The sequence below is a fragment of the Ornithorhynchus anatinus genome, chromosome 1, assembly GCF_004115215.2.
Source record: "Ornithorhynchus anatinus isolate Pmale09 chromosome 1, mOrnAna1.pri.v4, whole genome shotgun sequence".
Taxonomy (NCBI): Eukaryota; Metazoa; Chordata; class Mammalia; order Monotremata; family Ornithorhynchidae; genus Ornithorhynchus; species Ornithorhynchus anatinus.
Window position 1 is genome coordinate 24,322,598 of NC_041728.1, and position 20,022 is coordinate 24,342,619.

A 20,022-nucleotide genomic window follows, 5' to 3' on the forward strand; every position below is an offset into this window, starting at 1 on the left:
TCTAGGGTAATTGTCTGCAAATTGGGATCTAAATATGGCAAGAGGACATGAGCAAGGGGATAGGCTAGAAATGCATTAGAGGGCATTTCTTGTTTCACTCCACTCATTAGGACTAGGCAAATGTCTGTCAGTCAACTGCTCATGTGGTAGAAACTGAAATGAATTGACATACTATTTAGTTGTACAATCTGGAGTCAAAGAACAATCAGTGCCACTTCTTTAATAATCTCTTGATCGAAAGAAAGATCACTATGAACTGGTTTTCAGAATGAGGCTGAGATGATTTTTAACAAGATGATTGCTAAAATAAAAATAAAGTGGGAATCTAAAAGACACACAAAACAAGAACTGGTAAAAATTTCTAATTGATTTGAGGCTACTGAGGAGGAAAGGAGTCAGAAACAAAGTATGAAAATAATATTAGTACTTTTAGATTGACGTTAAGAAAGGGTCAAAGCAACCTTAACAGGATGGGAAGAAGTCGGGGTGGGGAAAAGGGCAAGAAAGTAAAATGTTATAAGTTTTCCACTTTGATAGGCTGATTTTTAGCCCGTTAGCAGATAGCCCTTTAGTTCTTCTGAACTGTAATCCTGTCTAGACAGTAAATTCCTCATGGTCAGGGAACAGGTCGACTAACTCTATTACACTGTACTCTCCCATGTGCTTAGTACAGTGCTCTTAACATGGTAAGTGCTCAATACCACTGATGGATTGACATTAGAATTCGGGGCCAAGACCACTGGCTTAATAGGTGACCAAGTTAGGCCCCTAAAAATACTAGAACTGTAGTGTTTAAGGGCACATCTCTAAGGACAGCAAGAGCCAAACCTGGATAACTCCCAGGATGATACCGAAAGACAACTGTAAAATAGACACTAGATGGAGCCAACGTTCTGAATTCTGCAAAGTGCTTTTCTGCTCTGTGTATTTGGATTCCCTTCATTAGTAAATCCCCTGCTCAGACACACACACAAACCTAACCGGTCTGAGGCACAGCACTTGGCTTTTAGTTTAGCTTCTGACAGAAGTGAACTGTAGCTTGGTGGGGGTACACTCCCTCTCCTCCTCCTCTCAACCTCCACAGCCCCTTCCTATAAGCAGGAGCAGGGCTGGGGGCATGAGAAAGGGGTCAAGAGGAAAGATCTGTGCATTTTCAAGGAACTTCTGACCCTCGGCAGGAGAAACCTGTATTTTCTTGAGTGGCAATATGGGAGAATGAATATAAGTCGGGGGTGATGCTGGCAGAAACCTGGGGCAGGGGCCCCAACAAAACTTGCTATTTGATGGGGCAACCTTCCCTTTCCAGCCATCCCCTTATAGTCAGGGAGAGAGTGAGAGAAGGCAGGCAGACAGGCGAGAAACCTAGAAAGCAAGAGAATGGTGGTCGAGGGGCGGAACATGGGAAAGGAAGAAGAATAGCAGGCGAGATATGGAGACTAACAAGGAGAATTATAAGAAGACAGCAAGGAGAAGGAGACCTGGAGGAAGAGGATGCACCTACTTCAGCTGGATATTTCTTTGGGTGGTCACTCAATACTGTAGTTCCACTATTTTCCCATTTCTTCCGGAACATACTTTCAAGGGGGAATTCCTATACATTAGATAATGTAGCTTCATGGGGAATTCCTATTCATTTAGACTCCTTAAGTAGGTCTGGGAGCACACAACTGCAGGCCTAGAGTTATCAAACTACACTGGAAGGCCAGCTCGTCGTGGGCAGGGAACAGGTCTGCCAACTTTGTCGTATTGGCCTCTCCCAGGCCCTTAGTATGTTGTATTGTCCTCTCCCGGGCACTTAGTACCGGTGCTCGGTACACGGCGCTCAATAAATATCATCGACTGAATGCCCGGTTTTATTTTTAATGTGCAGAATCTCATTTGACCACGAGAGGGGATCAGCAGAAACAAGTGGAGCGCATTTTGAAAGCTGGTCCAAAGGTTACTATCGGTCGAAGCCCAATAGTAACCCTATCCCACTGCCATTCCACATTCTACCCTACTCCCCTTTCTTCCTAGTGCGGGAGTGCACTTTTTAAATTTTTTTAAATGATGACGCTGTCCATAAACCCTGCAGTACACACTTACCTTTCTATTAATATTGTTGCTAATTTAGCTATTTTCTGGTTGCACAAGGACGTGATTACATTCTGAAAGGAAAAGTGAGGATCCACTTTGAAATTATAGCTAGGTGACTCCTAATTTACACAAAGTTTACCCAATGTGCATTTTATGAGGAGACGATCTACATTTTTTTGCAATTTTCCAAAGTAATCATCTGGGCAAAAATTAAAGAATAAAACACTTCTCACCATGTTTACAGCAACAAAAGCTTCAACCAACACCCTTTACAGATTAAATTTATAACCATATTTACCTCCAAAAAACCCTCTCTAAACTGATTTACTCGGAAAGAATAGAAACTTTAATCTTTCACCCCTTTTAAATCCATCCATTTTGGACAGAATGTATCAGGTTAGCACACACACACACAAAAAAATGGTGGTATTTGTTAAGCGCTTACTATGTGCAAAGCACTGTTCTAAGCACTGGGGGATACAAGGTGATGAGGTTGTCCCACGTGGGGCTCACAGTTTTAATCCCCATTTTACAGATGAGGTAACTGAGGCAAAGAGAAGTTAAGTGGCTTGCCCAAAGTCACACAGCTGGCAAGTGGCGGAGGCGGGATTCGAACTCATGAACTGACTCCCAAGCCCGGGCTCTCCTGTAAATCTTAGTACAGTGCTCTGCACACAGTTAAATGCTCAGTAAATACCACTACACTGTTTTACTTAAGTCTTCTAGTCTCACAAAACAATGATTTTTGTTTGAAGGCTAGGTTTAGAAGCCTCTTTCCAGAGGAGGCCTAAGGAATTCAACCAATGCCATTCATCCCCAAGTCACTTCTATGAAATTGGAGTGGAAATTCAAGGAAATTGAGGCCTAGTGGTTAAGGCAGTACTCCCAGCTACCTAATCAGCAGCAGGACCTCCTATTTTTCATCCCATTACACACTTTATCTACTAAACCTCACAACTCTCCTTTCCTTTAATGGGATAAAGAAAAACAGTGGGTAAATTGGAGGGTTCCTCCCCTGATTTCCCACTTCTTGCCCTGTAATAAACCTCCACACCAAGAACAACTGGAGAGGGAAATAAAAAAAAAAACATGCATCCATGGCGTGGTGGCCCATCAAAATTAAAATATTCAATAAAACATGATGTAGCACAGAAATTAACATACAAAAGTGGATTTATAGTCTTAAATAGGATTCTCTCCCTCAACAATCCTATGAAGACTTCGTAATATTCAATGAGACATTCCAAACAACTTTCCTAGTGGCAATTTCATCAACCGAATAATGAGATTTCACAGCAAGCTCACCCGCTTATAAGAGAGCCTAAACAAAAGCAGAAAGAAAAACTAGTTGCTTCTTGGATCTAGAATACAAAATCTACTACTAATTAAAATTATGTGGGGAAAATACTGGGTAAAATAACACCGGAACGATTAAAATCAATTAGGTGCATTTTCCTAGGTTTAGCAAAACTTGTTGTGGTTTACTTACCTAATTCACAGAATACAAGATTATGCTATTCCATACCTTTTAGCCCAGGATCGTAAATAAGCACATTTACGTGAATCTGAATTTAAGAGAATCTGAATAAGGGTGGCACCAAGTTAGCAAAACTATCTTTAGGGAGAAACCATAAACTGGAAAGTGAGGAACCCTAACTATGTGAGTAGAATTCCAGTGTTCAAGTGCTAATTGGAATGTGTTACAAAGCCATACAGTGTAATTATACAATTCCTTAATTGGCTGTAACTGCAACACCCCAGGGGAATACATACAACACTAATAATTTGACAACAGAATGAAAGGGATGGTAACTTTTCAAATCTGTCAATGTTGCAACAAAGCATTAGATCTCCCAAGGAAGTTATTTTCTGTAGAAGTAATTTGCTAGCAAATTGCCATATATTCAATAGGTAATTGAAAAAAAATTTGATACAGGTGATGACAAGTAAACATTTACCCAAGTGCTAAGCTTTCATTTTTAGTAAAAATTTAACAGAAAGAAGTGTTACATTTTAAAGATACTAGAATCCATTGGGGGTACTCTGAATGTTTTTTCAAACACTTGATGTTCTAGCAGGATTTAAAACTAAGTTTAGGAATAGAGAAGCAGTGCTGCCTAGTGGAAACAGCACAAGCCTCAGAGACAGAGGACCTGGGTTTTAATCCGGGCCACCCCAAACGCCTTCTGTATGACCTTGGGCAAGTCGCTTAATTTCTCTGTTTCTCAGTTTCCTCAACTGTAAAATGGGATTAAATACCAGTTCTCCTTCCTATTTAAAATGTGAGCCTCGTGTGGGGCAGGGACTGTGTCTGACCTAATTAACTTGTACCTACCCCAGTCCTTAGAAAAGTATTGGACACATAGTAAGCACTTAAATACCATAAATACATATAACTAGTCCAATAACAGATGTATATCTATCAGTTTTTGGCCATCACACATCACTAAAGCCACTTTCTGGGATGTTAGTGTGAATTAACATTGTGGGCAGAGAACTCTGTTGCACTGTACCCTCCCAAGCACTTAGGACAGCATTCTGCACACAGAAAGTGGTCAATAAATACCATTACCAGGTTCTAAGAAAGTAAACCAGGAAATAATCCAGAAAGAAGCATTATCAGAGGAGAACTGCCTGGGTATATCTCAATCTGGTAATGAAATGTAGAAGGAAGACTCCAAAGCAAAGCTACCACTTCCAAGTCAAAAATATCACACAGCAAAGCTTATTGTGAGAGTGTTTTTTTCAGTTTGATATTCAGCCAGCACTTTTGCCCATACACAGAAAGACCCAAAACCATCAATCATCCCCTGAAGACTGTAAACTCATCCGCTAGACTGTAAATTTGTTGTGGGCAGGGAATGTGTCAGCTACATCATGACATGTGCCTATACAGTGCCCTGCTCAAGGTAAGTTCACAATAAATACTACAGATTGATTAATGGGAAGCAGCGTGGCTCAGTGGAAAGAGCACGGGGTTGGGAGCTGGAGATCATGGGTTTGAATCCCAGCTCTGCCACTTGTCAGCTGTGTGACTGTGGACAAGTCACTTAACTTCTCTGTGCCTCAGTGACCTCATCTGTAAAATGGGGATTAAGACTGTGAGCCTCACGTGGGACAACCTGATTACCCTGTATATATCCTAGCGCTCTGCACATAGTAAGCGCTTAACAAATACCAACATTATTATTAATGCTTGTCAGATGATTTTCACTTTAACAAGATGCTAGAAGGCCAGCTATACTATGATGATCAGCTATGATCAATTGGAAAACTTGGGGAAAGAAGGCAGACTCACTCTGCATACCAAAAAGACTCAATTTGAAGTATTCTAATAAACCGAGATTCAGCCAAGGTTTATCCAGCCATTCGTTATTGTTAGCGAGGAGTTAGGAGGAGGCCAGGAATGAGAGTTGAGGTGGGGTCAAGACTGACAAGAAGAATGGAAGTACTGAGGTAAGACATCAAACAGACTTTCCCCTATTATCAGTTATTTTAATGTGTCTCCTTTGCTAGATTATAAATTCCTAGAGGGGAGGGATCATGCCAATTTACTCTATTGTATTCTGCTAAGGCTTAGTTCACTGCCCAGCACAAAGTAAATGCTCACTAAATACCAGTGACTGAAACCAACTAAGCTAAAATAAGCCATTCATTCAGTCGTATTTATTGAGCGCTTACTGTGTGCAGAGCATCATTAACACAACATTCTCAGACAAGAGAAGTGAGTTAGGAACAACGGAATTTATTTTTGATTGGTAAACTGAACTTTCATTTGCTGCACCTTGATAACCAAAAATTAAAGTTTATATACGAAACAAGACATTTTCTATTTTAGGAAGCACTCAATACCCCTGTTCAGTAGAATTCCAGAAGTAATTTTACACATGAGCCAAAGATGTTCAATGGCTTCCTTTGTGCAGCAGTTGAAATTCTTCATGCCTGATTCAGTCAGTCAATCGACTGCATTTTTAGCCAATTAAGTATTGTCCATTGAGAGTCAATTCCATAAGTAAAATAACCCAAAACAAGACTACCTATTTCATGAAAGCTAGTGATGATGGGATCGGGATTCAGTAATTGCTATTCTAAGGGCTAGTCCCTTGGAAATCTTGTTTAAGCAGTTGGAAATATTTTTAAAAAGAGGGTCCTTATTGCAATCCACTAGTCATTCATTCAATCGTATTTATTGAACGCTTACTGTGTGCAGAGCACTGTACTAGTCCAATGAACTATTGAAAATTTGAAGGTAGAATATATTTTCCAGATAGCAAATCCCTGAAAGAGCTCCCCTGTCATCAGTCATTCCAAAATACAGAAATATCAGATACTTCACCCTATTCTTTCAAATAATAGAAATAATGGTACTTGTTAATAAGCATTTACTACTATGTGCCAAGCTATCTATTAAGCACTGAGGTAGATACAAGATAATCAGGTCAAACATACTCCCAATCCCACATGGGGCTCACACTCTAAGTAGGAGGGAGGACAGGTATTTATTTAATCCCCATTTTACAGATGGGGAAATTTAGGCACAGATAAATTGACTTGCCCAAGGTCACCCAGCAGGCAAGTGGCAGAGTCCATATTAAAGCTCCAGCCCTTTGACTCCCAAGCCTATACCCTTTCCAAGACACCATGCTAAAACATATCATTCTCTATTTCTAGCCCTTCTCATTCAAGAAAGTCATAATATTTTGCCAAAATACTCTCACTGACTGTATCCCTGGGGATAGGACAAAAAGGTCTTTTTCCTAGGAGGCACCAAAAGAGGGGAGTAGTCTAGTCACCGCTATTCCTGGGGGTAGAAACGTAATCCAGATTACAGCGGTCCAGAGTTACCGTGGCGCAATGGGAGTCCAGACCAAAGGTCACCCCCAATATCCTAAGTGCAAAGGTTGGGCTGGGGCTACCTCCCGCTTAGTCTAATGTATAACCTACCCTGAACTGGGAAGATGAAAAGACAGGGTAGGTGCTAAGTAAAGGTTAACAGTCACAGCAGGAGAGCAAACATTTGAACTAGCAAGACAGATATGGAGGAAGGGGAGATTTATTTTAAGAGAGAAGCCAGGCCCTGGTTTTAGAGTCCTAACATGAATGTTAGGCAACCTTTAACTTCTATCCCTCAGGCACAGCCCCCAAACCAACCTTTCTTTAAAAGAAGACTGGTTAGAAGTACCATTTTTTCAAAAGACTGTAAGGAGCAACGGATCACAAACAGATCGGTGAAGCAAACACACCCGTCTCTATTCCCAAATCCACTCTAGACTCATGGGTTCAGGATCTGTCCCTCTCTTAGTTTCCCCACTTTCCTCTAATTGGGAGGCGTATCGCTATGGGAATCTCATTTTTTTTTCCTTCTCCACTAGGAAACAGAATTTAGCTACCGTCAATTTGGATGAATAACATTACTCAGCTCATTTTTCAGTCAGTGGTATTTATTGAGCACTTACTGTGTGCACAGCACTGTACTTATGTGCTTGGGAGAGTACAATACAACAGAACCGGTATGCACATTCCCTGCCCACCAGGAGGTGACCGTTTAGAAAAGGAGACAGACATTAATATAAATTACAGATACGTTCATATATGCTATGGGGTTAAGGGTGGGGTAAATATCAGGTGTCTAACAGGTATGTTTCCAAGAGCATTGGCAATGCAGAAGGGAGAAGGAATAGGGGAAATGAGGACTTAATCACGTAAAGTCTCTTGGAGGGTATATGAGAATTTGTCTACTAACTCTAAAGTACTGTACTCTCCCAAGTGCTTAGCACAGTGCTCTGCACACAGTAAGCACTCAATAAATACTACTGGGAAAAAAATAAGCCCCTGAAGATGGGAACAATGGTAGTCTGTCCCATATGAAGGGGAAGGGAACATGTGGGCAAGGGGATGGCAGTGAGATAGACAAGATCAGAGGTACAGTGAGAAAGTTGCTAAGAGGTACTGATTGTGTGGGCTGGGTTGCAGTATATCAGAGAGGTATGGTAGGAAGGGGAAAGCTGATAAGAGTGATTTAAAGGAGTTTCTGTCTAATGTGGAGGTGGATGAACAACCACTGGGGGTTCTTGAGGAGAGGGGGAGATGTGGATTGAACATTTCTTTTTAGAAAAATGATCCAGGCAGCAGAGTGAAGAATGGACTGGATGGGGAGGTATATAAAGCAGGTGGGCTGGAAAGTAGGTTGATGCAGTAGTCAAGGTGGGGTGTAAATGCCTGGATCAGCACAGTAGCAGTTTGGAAGGACAGAAAAGGGTGGGTTTTAGCGGTGTTAAGGTAGAACCGAGAGGGTTTGGTGACTTTGAATTTGCGGGTTGAATGAGAAATGAGCTGAGGATAATGTCAAGGCTTGTGAGACAGGGAGGAAAGTGGTGATGTCTACAGTGATGGGAAAGACAAGATGGGAAGATGAGTTTTGTTTTGGTCATGTTAAGTTTGAGTTGTCAGCAGGATATCCCAGTAAAGATGTCCTGAAGGCAGGAGGAAATGCAAGACTACAAACAAGGAGAGGGGTCAGGCTGAAGATAATTTTGGGAATCATTTGCACAGAAATGGTAGTTGAAGCCAAAGGACTGCCCACCCCATCAATAAGAGTGCCTGGTAGAGGCAGGAACTCAAGCTGCAGTGCTGCACAAAGGTAATGATTGAGAACGTGTACGTAATCACTATTTATATTCATGTCAGTCTTTCCAGATGATAAGCTCCTTGTGGTCAGGGAAAATGTCTACCAACTCTGTTGTAATGAACTCTCCCAAGCGCTTACTATAGTGCTAGGCACATAGTAAGCACTCAAATACAATGATGATTATGCATATCCCATCATCATCATGGTTTCTAGGGACAGTAATCATAAGCCAACATATACATACTGAGCACACTGTAGACAGGGCACCATACTAAGTACATGATAGACACATAGCTAGGAAGTGTGTTCTCCTGAAGAAATCACACATCTACAAAGTCAGGTGATCTGGGTTCTAGCCCCAGATCCGCATTTGGCCCTTCGTGTGATCTGGAGCAAATCATTAAGCTCTTTGGGACTCACCTATAAAATGGGGAAAATGATTTTTGTTCTCTCAGGGCATGGGGATAAAATGAGATAATCAATGCTAAAACAATTTGGAAAAATAAAAAGCGGCCCCCACCCCCAATTCAAATTTATCTATTCAACTTATTCAACTGGGGAATTTTCCTCAATCTGGGCCTCCCATCTCCATTAAGCTTTCTGAGGACAGAAGTGTTTTACTTCTTTTATATGAGCCCAAATTGCAAATTTACCATTCCACAAATAGCAGGCACTTAATATGTCGATATTGATACTGAGCTTCCTAGCTCAGAGGAGTTTATCGCATCCAGCAATTTAGTTTTCTGGTATCCAGATACATCGACTTTGCCCTGGCAGGGAGCAGGTCAGCTTGGATGCCTGGGAGGGGAGTGGGGCTTGGGATGTAACGTGGAAAAGCCAGACAACCTCTAAACAAACCCACTGATTTCTTAGTGTCTATGTCAATCACTACCTTTCTGCATGTAGTTACAGAAACAAATTTTTTCATTTATCCTTACAATATTCCTGTGCCAATTTAAGTGTCTCAGTAAAACCCACCAGAAACGTACTGAAAGCATCTTTAATTTTGGAATGCTTTATGGAAAGACCTCTCAGATTATGTCCCTTCTTATGCTAGATGGGCTTAGATTTCAATTCTCATTATACTCTGCCTATATAGAAATTCAACTTCTAAATAATCAAAGTTGAATTTCTAGATTTTTTAATTCCAGCCCTGACCAGACAAGGGGAACAGATACACTTTTTTCCAAGAGGAAAGGGGGAGATAAGAGGTGTTTATGGGTCTAAGACATTAATAGTTTTTTGAGAGCTGACTAGACTACTAATTATCTGATTTGAAAAGAGCAATCTGGGCACAATGCCTTCTAGTTTACAAGCCAGAACCAAGATCTAATTTGTACAACACCATAGATAGTTGGGGGAGGAGGGGTAAGGCTCCCCAAAGATTAGAACTTTTCCCATATAAAACTGGGAAAAGACAATGAGATAGGTTGAGCCTTCTATTCTTCACAACTTGGGGAAGGTGGGGGGAGGGAGAAAGAAGAGGGGAAGGAGGGAAGGAAAGAAGAGAGGAAGGAGAGGCAATAAACCCTAGGGTACAATTTAAGTTAGCATAGATATGCATTAAGTTTTTGGGAACTGGAGATGGGGAAACCCCCTAAACATAAATAACAATAAAACATCAATCTTGCAAATAATAATGCTGTTATTATTTGGTTTGAGATGTAATAACAATAATAGTAGTAGTAGTATTTGTTAAGCACTTACAATGTGCCAAGCACTGTTCTAAGCATTGGGGTAGATACGAGTTAATCAAGTTGGACACAGTCCCTGCCCTAATGGGGCTCACACTCTTAATCCCCATTTTACAAATGATGCAACTGAGGGAGAGATAAACTAAGTGACTTGCCCAAGGCCACAGAGCAGACATGTGGTGGAGCCAAGATTAGAACCCAGGTCCCTCTGCCTCCCAGGTCCATGCTCTATCCACTATGACATACTACTTCCCAGCAGGAGGCAAGATATCCAATTATATTGGGGACGCTCCAAGAATTAATTCTTTCATCCACTATTTTGATCACCAAAATGTTCAAAAAAGTCAGAAAATAATTTTCACAGCACCGATTTGTAGAAATTATGCCACCCATTACATCTCCTCATGAGTTCTGAGAAAAAAGCAGTATCCCAACTGTCCCAGTGCTTGTCAAACTTGTTCACCTGTTAATATTACCCAGGTCAACTCAACTTTCAAGACCTGGTGCTGATGTTAGAGAAAATGCGTTCAATTGGAATTGACCCCATTTTAAAAATAGCATTTTATGGTCATCTAAGAGTTTGTTCTTTTAATTCTAATATTCAATAAATTGTTTAGTCTGCCCATTAATTTAGAAATTTCAGACGACGGATAACAGCTGCAATGTATATAAGGAGAAATTGCTGGAAGCATCAGTGCACTAAGTTTCCTAAGTATTTCAAGGGAGTTGTCTTTCCACCCAGAGCCATAGAACAAATTTATTGGATTGTCAACTCCTTGAGAGCCTGGACTGTGTTTTTTGTTTAACCGTACTCTTCCAAGCACTTAGCACAGTAGTCTCACATAGTAGACATTCAATAAATACCACTGATTGATCTGGGGTTTGCCAGCTCCCTCATGAAAATAAATATATCTATTCTCCCAGTCTTCCACACCGTCAGAATAAACAAAGCAAGAAGCATTTCCTCTCCACAATTTCTCTTTCTCGGTGCTTCCAGCTGTGGCTGCCTCCATCTCTCACCTCCTTCCACTGCTACCCCAATAATAAGGGCAATAAGTACTTTGAATATGTAGAGGATTTTAATTTTTCCAAGGCATTTTTACATCAACATGATCCTTGACTCTAAGAAACTGACACTGACTCTTGCCAGTTTGTTGTTTATGCCATATGAGGATATTGCACAAGACTGTGAGCTCTATGTGGGACAGGGACTGTGTCCAGCCCCATTTTCTTGCATCCACCCCAGTGCTTAGTACAGTGCCTTGAACATCATAAGCATGCAAATACCATTTAAAAAAAAAACTCGCAAATCTTCAGGGAAGGCAAAGAAATGAAGGAGAGGCAATAAAAAAAAAAGACTGGGCTCAGCCCTCTGCTCTAATTAAAATCCTGAGATATTGGCCATTTCTTCCACTCCCAGAAACTACCAAATTCTCATCCTTTTGCAAAGGGAAAAGGACAATCAAAGAGCCTTGGTACCATAGTGATAGGTACTTGCAGGATACCACAACAAAAACAGTGACTCCAGTCTAGCCAACCTACAAGACATTTTTCAAAATTCTTTAATGTTTTATCCTTAACAGATTTTCTGCCCCAGCCTTACTGGATCTTGCACAGAATACTATTTATTAGTTTTTATTAAAACTAATGTAACCATTCATTCATTCAATTGCATTTACTGAGCACTTACTGCCCACAGAGCACTGTATAGCTTCTTAAGAAGACTCAATAGCAAGTGAAGGTAACAAACAGCCAAACAAAATCACACTCTTCTAAGCTAGAACTGAAAACTGGATCCTTGACAGGAATTTAATCAATGTATAATTTTCTTCAAGCGGCTTTACTGATGCATGAACCATCTCTGCCAGAACATAAAACTTCCAATTTTGCATAAAGTCGTTTTAAGCAGGGAGTGATTGTTAAGGAAACACTCAGCGAAGCTTAACGGATTAATCATTCTACATTTCTTTCCCCCTGTCAAATGAATCATTCCTAATACTGAGGGCAGAGATCAATGAAGTGACAAAGACTGAGGAGAACAGGCTGAATAGTGGGAAGTAAGTTTCCTTCAAAACCGGTTACCACAAAATTTAGCCCATGGTACTTAATCCTATTTATTGAGTGCTTACTGTGGGCAGAGCACTGTACAAAGTACTTAGGAGAGTACAATATAACAGCTACATTCACTGTGAGTTTACAGTCTTACTGGGAGAATCATTTTAGAGACTGACTGGGCGAGACTTGGGATAGAGGCAATAAGGGGTGAAAATGAAAACAAACAGGTCCAAATTGGCTTCTTTTTTCACTCAACGTTGAAGAAAAGAACTGCCTTTTAGAACAGTCCAGTTTTTCTGGCCGATTGTTAGTGTGAATGCAGATCTCTTGCCCAGCTCCCAATCGCATACCATCTCTGCCCCAACACACCACCACTTAGCTCCACCAATCATTTAAGTTCCCTGGTGGCAGTACTGTCGTCTCCCTGTCCCCAGGCCCATAATCTTAAATGACTTGGCAAGAGATCCCTCTCTACATCCAGTTCATTTCCAAATCCTAAAATCTTCTTTGGTATTGTTAAGATTCATCTTTGTTTTTAGTCTGCAGGTTAAGTGCAAACTTCTATCATCTTGCAGCGTGGCTTAGTGAAAAGAGCATGGGCTTGGGAGACAGAGGACGTGGGTTCTAATTCCAGCTCCACCACTTCACTTCTCTGTGCCTCAGTTACCTCATCTGTAAAATGGGGATTGAAACTGGCAGCCCTATGTGGGGCAGGAACCGTATCCAACCCAATTTGCTTGTATCCACCCCAGTGCTTAGTACAGTGCCTGGCACACAGTAAACGCTTAACAAATACCATCATCATCATTATTTATCAGGACCCTGCCCTCCAGCCTCTGCCCCTCCAAATCATCCTGTTCCCAGAAAAGATGATTCTGCTCATGGAATTCCTTTCCAAACCTGTAGTGACTCACAGCTTTCTCCTACCATCTTAACAATTTCCTCATCTCAAGCCTTAAGGTCTTCTTTTCCTTTCATCTGATGCTCATTTCCCTACTTTCCTCTTCTTCCCTCACCTGATAATTGTCTTCATCTCTTGCTACCTGCCACGGTCTACACTCCAGGAAAGCAAATCTACCTGCAAGTCCTCCCCACTGCGATGTTTTGTCTCCAGTCACCACATTCTAGCACTCACTGCCTACTCCAACCCAGAAAGGGCAACTCCATGCTCAAAATGAAACAGACTTCAATCCACTGACAGGGTTTCATTATATCCCTTTATAATGTACATTTACAGATGTGTAATAGATTACCCAAATCTTTAGAGAAGGCTGGGGGACCTGCATTCCTGGGTCTTTAAGATTAATGCAAATCAGGTCTAGTTATTTGAACGCGAAATTCTAAGTAAGTCAGCTTACCACCACCAGAGACTGGGGGAAATTAGAACAGGGTTTTAATGGGCCCTTCAGCTTTTGGATTATTTCAATGACCAAAAAGAGAGAAAGAGAAAGAAATAGTGGGAGAATATTTTTTCTTTTAGGAGATCGATTTTATTGTGCACAGAGCACTGTATTGAGTTCTTATTAAGAACTATTGCCATCCTCTCTAGAAGGGCAATATTTTTATACTGTACACAAGTGCTAATTTTCAGATATGGATCAATCCATTAAGTCTTAAAAAAGGGATACAGCCCTTACAGAAGAAAGTACACAGCATAAACTACACTACATCACTTTCTCCAAAGAACCAAAAGATCTAAGCTAAAATTCAGACTAAAGAGCCAAGTTGAATAAATTCTTCATAAAGCACACACACTACTCAGAGGTGACTAAAACTGGAGGCTACGGAAATTGGCAACATAACTAATATGACTTAGCAGGTTTCAAATATCAAGGGCATATAAAGGAGAAACAGGTAAATTCAACCACCCAGACCTTTGAGAACTGGTTCCCCTAGAAACGGACTGACCTAATAAGTGTGTGAAACAGGCCATTTCTAAACTGCAAATCAAAACCAGGATATCTTCTAAAAATAGAACTTTGGGAGCAAAATCTAGTTGGTGTTTCATTGCAGGAAGAGGAAAAAATATTAAGGCAAAAAAATAAAATCTTCAGAAAAAATAAATCTAAGGAGGCCTTTTCATTTCACTTGCCCAATATGTAACAGGGAGTGTCTACAAATTGTTGCACTGTATTCTCCCAAATGCTTAGTAGAGTGCTCTGCACACAGTAAGCACTCAAATACCATTGATGATGATTACATTCTTATTTGGGCCATGGAACCTTTTCAATTGGACTACTCACTATTTGTTAGTGGTGTTGCAGGAGGTTTTTGGGAAAGTCAAACACCCCTCAAGTTCCAGAATGGAAACACAGATGGTTCTGTTTTAAGGGATCATCACGTGCAAAATTCCTAGAGTTGTGAACTTATCACACCCTGATGCATACGAGGGCTGTTCTACTGTACAGCACAAGCACTAAATCACAAAGCTTCTGCATTCACCAAACAAGTATTATCCAAAGTTCGAACTCTTGTATGTACTTCTCCATTCTAGAACAGTTGCATCTATAGAAATTACTTTTTAGAGTACATTCTCTCCTATTAGGGAGCCATCAAGTTAGAAAGTCTTGGAAAGGCTCCAAAAGTAGTGAAAGAGAGAGGGAGGGAGACAGAGGAGGAGAGAGAAGGGGGGGAGAGAGAGAGAGAGGAGACAGAGAGAGGAGAGAAGAGTGGAGAGAGGGAAGAGTGAAGAAAGAGGGAGAGAAGAGGAGAAAGTGTGCGTGTGTGGCCTCTGACCACCAAGCTTTTAGAGTTTAATGAGATTGCACAAGAGGACAAGGAGGAAAGAGGAATAGCATGATTACCACAAACACTATTACAGCCAAGGTACTTAATTTTTTCAACATGAATTTAAGACTGTTAGCTCTAGCAAAGACTTACTGCCAGGCTTTGGCATATTCATTTCCTTTCCCAGGGGAAGGAGGGTGGGGGAGGGAGTCAGGTCACATGTACAGAATTCTAGTTGTACAAGATTCCAGAATTAATTATTCAAACACTGCAGCGCTGATGTCAGTGGATAACTTATCGGGGACTTCACCTTGGAAGTGAGAAATAAATCAAATGGAAAGCATTCTCAAATAGGTCCTTTGGAAACATCTGCCAGATCTATACTAGGGAAACAACACTTCTCCAATATGGAACAATTCATGGGTGCCAAGTTTTCATTTTGAGTGCAGGGCTAAAAGGAGGTGGGATATTTTGGGAAGTTGGGGCAAGTGGATTGAGGTTTGAAAGTGAGGGGCAGGCTTGCTTTCTGCCTTCTTCTGAAGCCTGTATGGGAAAGCTTTGCCTCCACGGAGTTTGTGTCAGCTTTCCCTAACTGATCCAGACTGAGCCCATTTAGTAAGCAGGTTAAAACGCCATCATCAGCAGAAGAAGAAAAGATCTCCTGCTTCCGTAACTGGACGGACCACGATGACATAGCTCCCCTGGCTGGCTTGAGGGGGGAAAATGACAGACCAAAAGCTTACCACTGAAATCTGAATACTATGAATACCTATAAACAACAAACAAGAAAACTTTCTGAATCAGAAGGGGTAAATTCAGTCTTAATGGGCTGCAAGTATCAATATACCGCCAAATGTTCATAGCAAATGCTCGCATTTCTAAATATCAATTATTCAAATATCAGTTATCCAAAAATGTTTTTCAATAACTAAAAATTCACATCATTGATTTTTTTAAAAAAAATTTCTGACCCTGGAGGGGACACCTCCCTTGGCCCCATTCCTGGGGGGGAAAAAAAGGAATAAGGCTACATCCCATCAGTGAACATGGGACCAATTATTTCAAGATGCTCCAGTTGAGCCCCAGCTTTTTTTCAGCAGTGTGGAACACCTGGGACCAAGTCAACTCAGAGTTGGCACCCAAGATTACTCTCCGAACCCTACCCTTAGGCCACGGCTGGAAGCCATGCCTCCCCTTTCAGTTCCTCAACAATCTGAGCATCTGAAACAGGTTTTTGTTTTGAACATACCAGAAACCAGGAAGACTTCTGCGTTGTATTCGCAAAAACCCCTTTTGGCTAAGAAACTTAGTTTTGAAAATACTGTCTGCAGGTTACCTTTTTTTCCTTCTGTTTCAAGAATTTAGAATGTTTACACAGGTTATACAAACCTTACTTCCCCAAACACAGCCATGAGAATAACAGACAGTCGCCTGCATAGTATGCAATTTCACTTTTTCTTCTCCTAACAACCACAAAATACAATATAAATTTCTTAAAGGTGCCTGCAACTGATTACTAAAGTATTTTCCCTTCCAATAAGACCCACTGTGCTACAGGGCATTTTCTATCCACGGGTCAATGCAAGAAAAATACCAAGACTATTTCAGAAGCCAAGTGGAACAGCACAACAGGACAGGCTGACATCTGATTTCTTATGCTTATTTTCTTTAATGAATTTTGGCAATGAAACTACCATAGTGACTTGTTTATTTAACCTACTGTGTATTAGCTGTATGTGCTTACCTACACCCATTCTTTACAAAAAGAAAAAGGTACCGTTTACTTAAAAAAAAATTCACCTTTAACGTGCTTTGCCTCATTGATAAGAAGAGGAAGGTGAGGAGTAGAATTAAAATGATCATGTCTAAAGATTCTTTTTGACAGGAGGGTTGTGAGGTACTGGGACAGGTTACCAAGGGAAGCTGTGTAATCTCCTTGATCAGATGTCCTTATTTTCATCTATCTAGAATGGATTAGGTGCACCCTTATCTGATGGCAGAGGGCTGGACTAGATTTCTCAAGGTTCATTCCAGCTCTGCCCTGTTCTGATTTCATTCTATATTACAGAGCAAGATCAGCATTGCCCAATAATGTCAAATAATCCCACCATCAGATATTTTATATTACAAACAAAAAAGAGAACATCTTGATTTCTATTATTCTATACCACAACTTTGTGCACTTTAATCAATCAAATTTATTGAGCTCTTACCGAGCACTGTACTAAGCACTTGGGAGAGTACGATATAACAACAGAGTTGAATGACACATTCCCTCCCCACTTTATATAATAACAATAATAATAACTGAGGTATTTGTTAAGCGCTTATTATGTGCCAAGCACTGTTCTAAACACTGGAGGAGGTACAAGGTAATCAGGTTGGATACAGTCCCTGACCCACATGGGGCTCACAGTCTTAATCCCCACTCTATAGATGAGATCACTGTGGCACAGACAGGAGAAGTGACTTGCCCAGGGTCACACAGCAGACACGTGGCACAGCTGGGATTAGAACCCACATCCTCTGACTTTCAGGCCTTGGCTCTTTCCACTAGACCATGCTGCTTCACACTCTATCTTTAATTGATCTGAACACTTAAGATGAGGTTTCACCCGGAATTTTTCTCCCGCAGGAACACATGGGGAGGTGAAACATTGTAGTGCTTAACAGAAAAGCAGACAACTAAACTCGGAAAATGGAAATGGGAGGGAGGGGAGCAATATATGCACTACTTTTCCATCCTTGACCCTACCAAATAGCTCTTTTGGCCAACTGCCTGGAAGACCAAAAGTACTGAGGAATGCTGCTCCTGTCCAGCCTCACAGATGGGCTATAAACTATAGCCAAAAAGCACTGATTTTGCTATACATGAAATATAATTTCTTTATTCAAAATATCATAAAGGTGTCAACTGAGTCAGAAAGGCACTAGTTAAGGAGCTTTAAGCTAACATATAAATGTCTACCAAGTCTGTTACATTATGCTCTCTCAAACACTTAGTACAATGTTCTCTGCACACAGTAAGTGCTCACTAAAGCACTTAAAGCTGGAAGTTAGCGTGGCTCAGTGGAAAGAGCACGGGCTTTGGAGTCAGAGGTCATGGGTTTGAATCCCGGCTCTGCCACTTGTCAGCTGTGTGACTGTGGGCAAGTCACTTCACTTCTCTGTGCCTCAGTTACCTCATCTGTAAAATGGGGATTAAGACTGTGAGCCCCACATGGGACAACCTGATTCCCTTGTGTCTACCCCAGTGCTTAGAACAGTGCTCTGCACATAGTAAGCACTTAAATACCAACATTATTATTATAATAAATATGATTGATTCATTCGGGTTTTAGTTCTTATTGAGACCTCTAACAAATTGAGTTAAAAAGCACTTGGATTTCTCTACTCCAAATCTATTTTTATATTTAAAAAAAGTTGGCAGATAAGGCACAAATTTCTAGGAAGGAAAGATGTAACTAAAAAGTTGGCTGTTGATATACTATAAAACAAGCAAGCTACAAACATACATCCACTATACTCCTAATAAACTAGTTTTTCAGGTATTTCCCTTTATGAATCTTATTAGCTATTTAAGACATGATTAGATGGGACACATCCCAAATATCCATCTATTGCCAAAACATCTATCTCCAGAAACAACCTCTCAAAAGTTTTACAATCAATCAGGGATCTTGGTTTTTCCTGACAGCATCTGATATCACCTCTATAACCTGAAGCCCTGCAAGGACTGGGAAAAAATTAAGGAATGGGACAAGGGGAATCCCAAAACCCAAATTTTTGGGACTTGTTTATGGTATTTTTTAATCACTTACTATGTGCCAGGCACTCTAGGAAGTGCTGAGGTAGATCCAAGTTTGGACACAGTCCATGTCCCACACGGGGCTCACATTCTTAATCCCCATTTTACAGATGAGGTAACAGGCACAGATAAGTGAAGTGACTTGTCCAAGGTCACAGAGCAGCCACGTGGCAGAACTGGGATTAGAAGCCAGGTCCCTCTGACTCTCAGACCTGTGTTCTATCTACTAGGCCATGCTGCTTCTCTGTTTTAGCAGCCAGAACAGAGTCAAGATCTGATCTGTTATGACCCAGAAAAATGAAAGAACTGTGTATTCCTGAAAACCATTTCTGTAGCCTCATCTCCAGCCCTTTCCTCAGAACCCTATCTTAGACTTCCCTAGCATACAATAAGCACTCAAATAAGGTTCTCCAACCCCCACACCCCAGTTTTGTTCTGTGCCAAAAAGAGCAAAAGAGGATTAAGAAAGTCTGATATTTGTAATGAATATCCAAGAGAATGTTCTTCAGATCCCAGGATGGGCATGTTTTTCTTGAACTCTCCATCTACTCTGCTCCTAAACCCAATTTCTGACCACAGGAGTTAGGCTAATAATAAATAAAAAAGGAACAGATTTTTCCCATATTTCTGTGCAATACACTAAAAGGAGCAAGTAGAGACAAGAATTTGGACATATACACAGTTATTGTAAGAGCTACCAAATGCCACAAGTTTGGATTTTCTTCAAAACCACCACCCTGACACATTACCTAATCTACAATGTCCTGCCCACTCAATCCTACACCCTATGCCAATTCCTTATCTAGTTCGTCTTTCTTTAGTTTGCCACCACTTGGCAGCAGGAATTTCATTTCTGATCTATGGAATATAGAGTTTGAGAATTTACACTGGAAAAATTTCCTATCGGTTATTTAAAATTTCTCCCTCTAGACTGTAAACTCCTTGTGGGCAAGAAGCTTGTATACAACTTTCATGAATGCTTAGGACAGTGCTCTGTACAGAATAAGCTAACAAAAAATATCACTGATTTTTTT

The 20,022-nt window shown here is 40.8% G+C and overlaps 1 protein-coding gene across 4 annotated transcripts in view; it reads right to left on the minus strand.

Annotated features, from left to right (window-relative positions):
* Positions 1-20,022, minus strand: part of CERT1 (ceramide transporter 1) — a 101,370-nt gene that overhangs the window by 45,173 nt on the left and 36,175 nt on the right. The gene's annotated exons all lie outside the window — the stretch shown is intronic.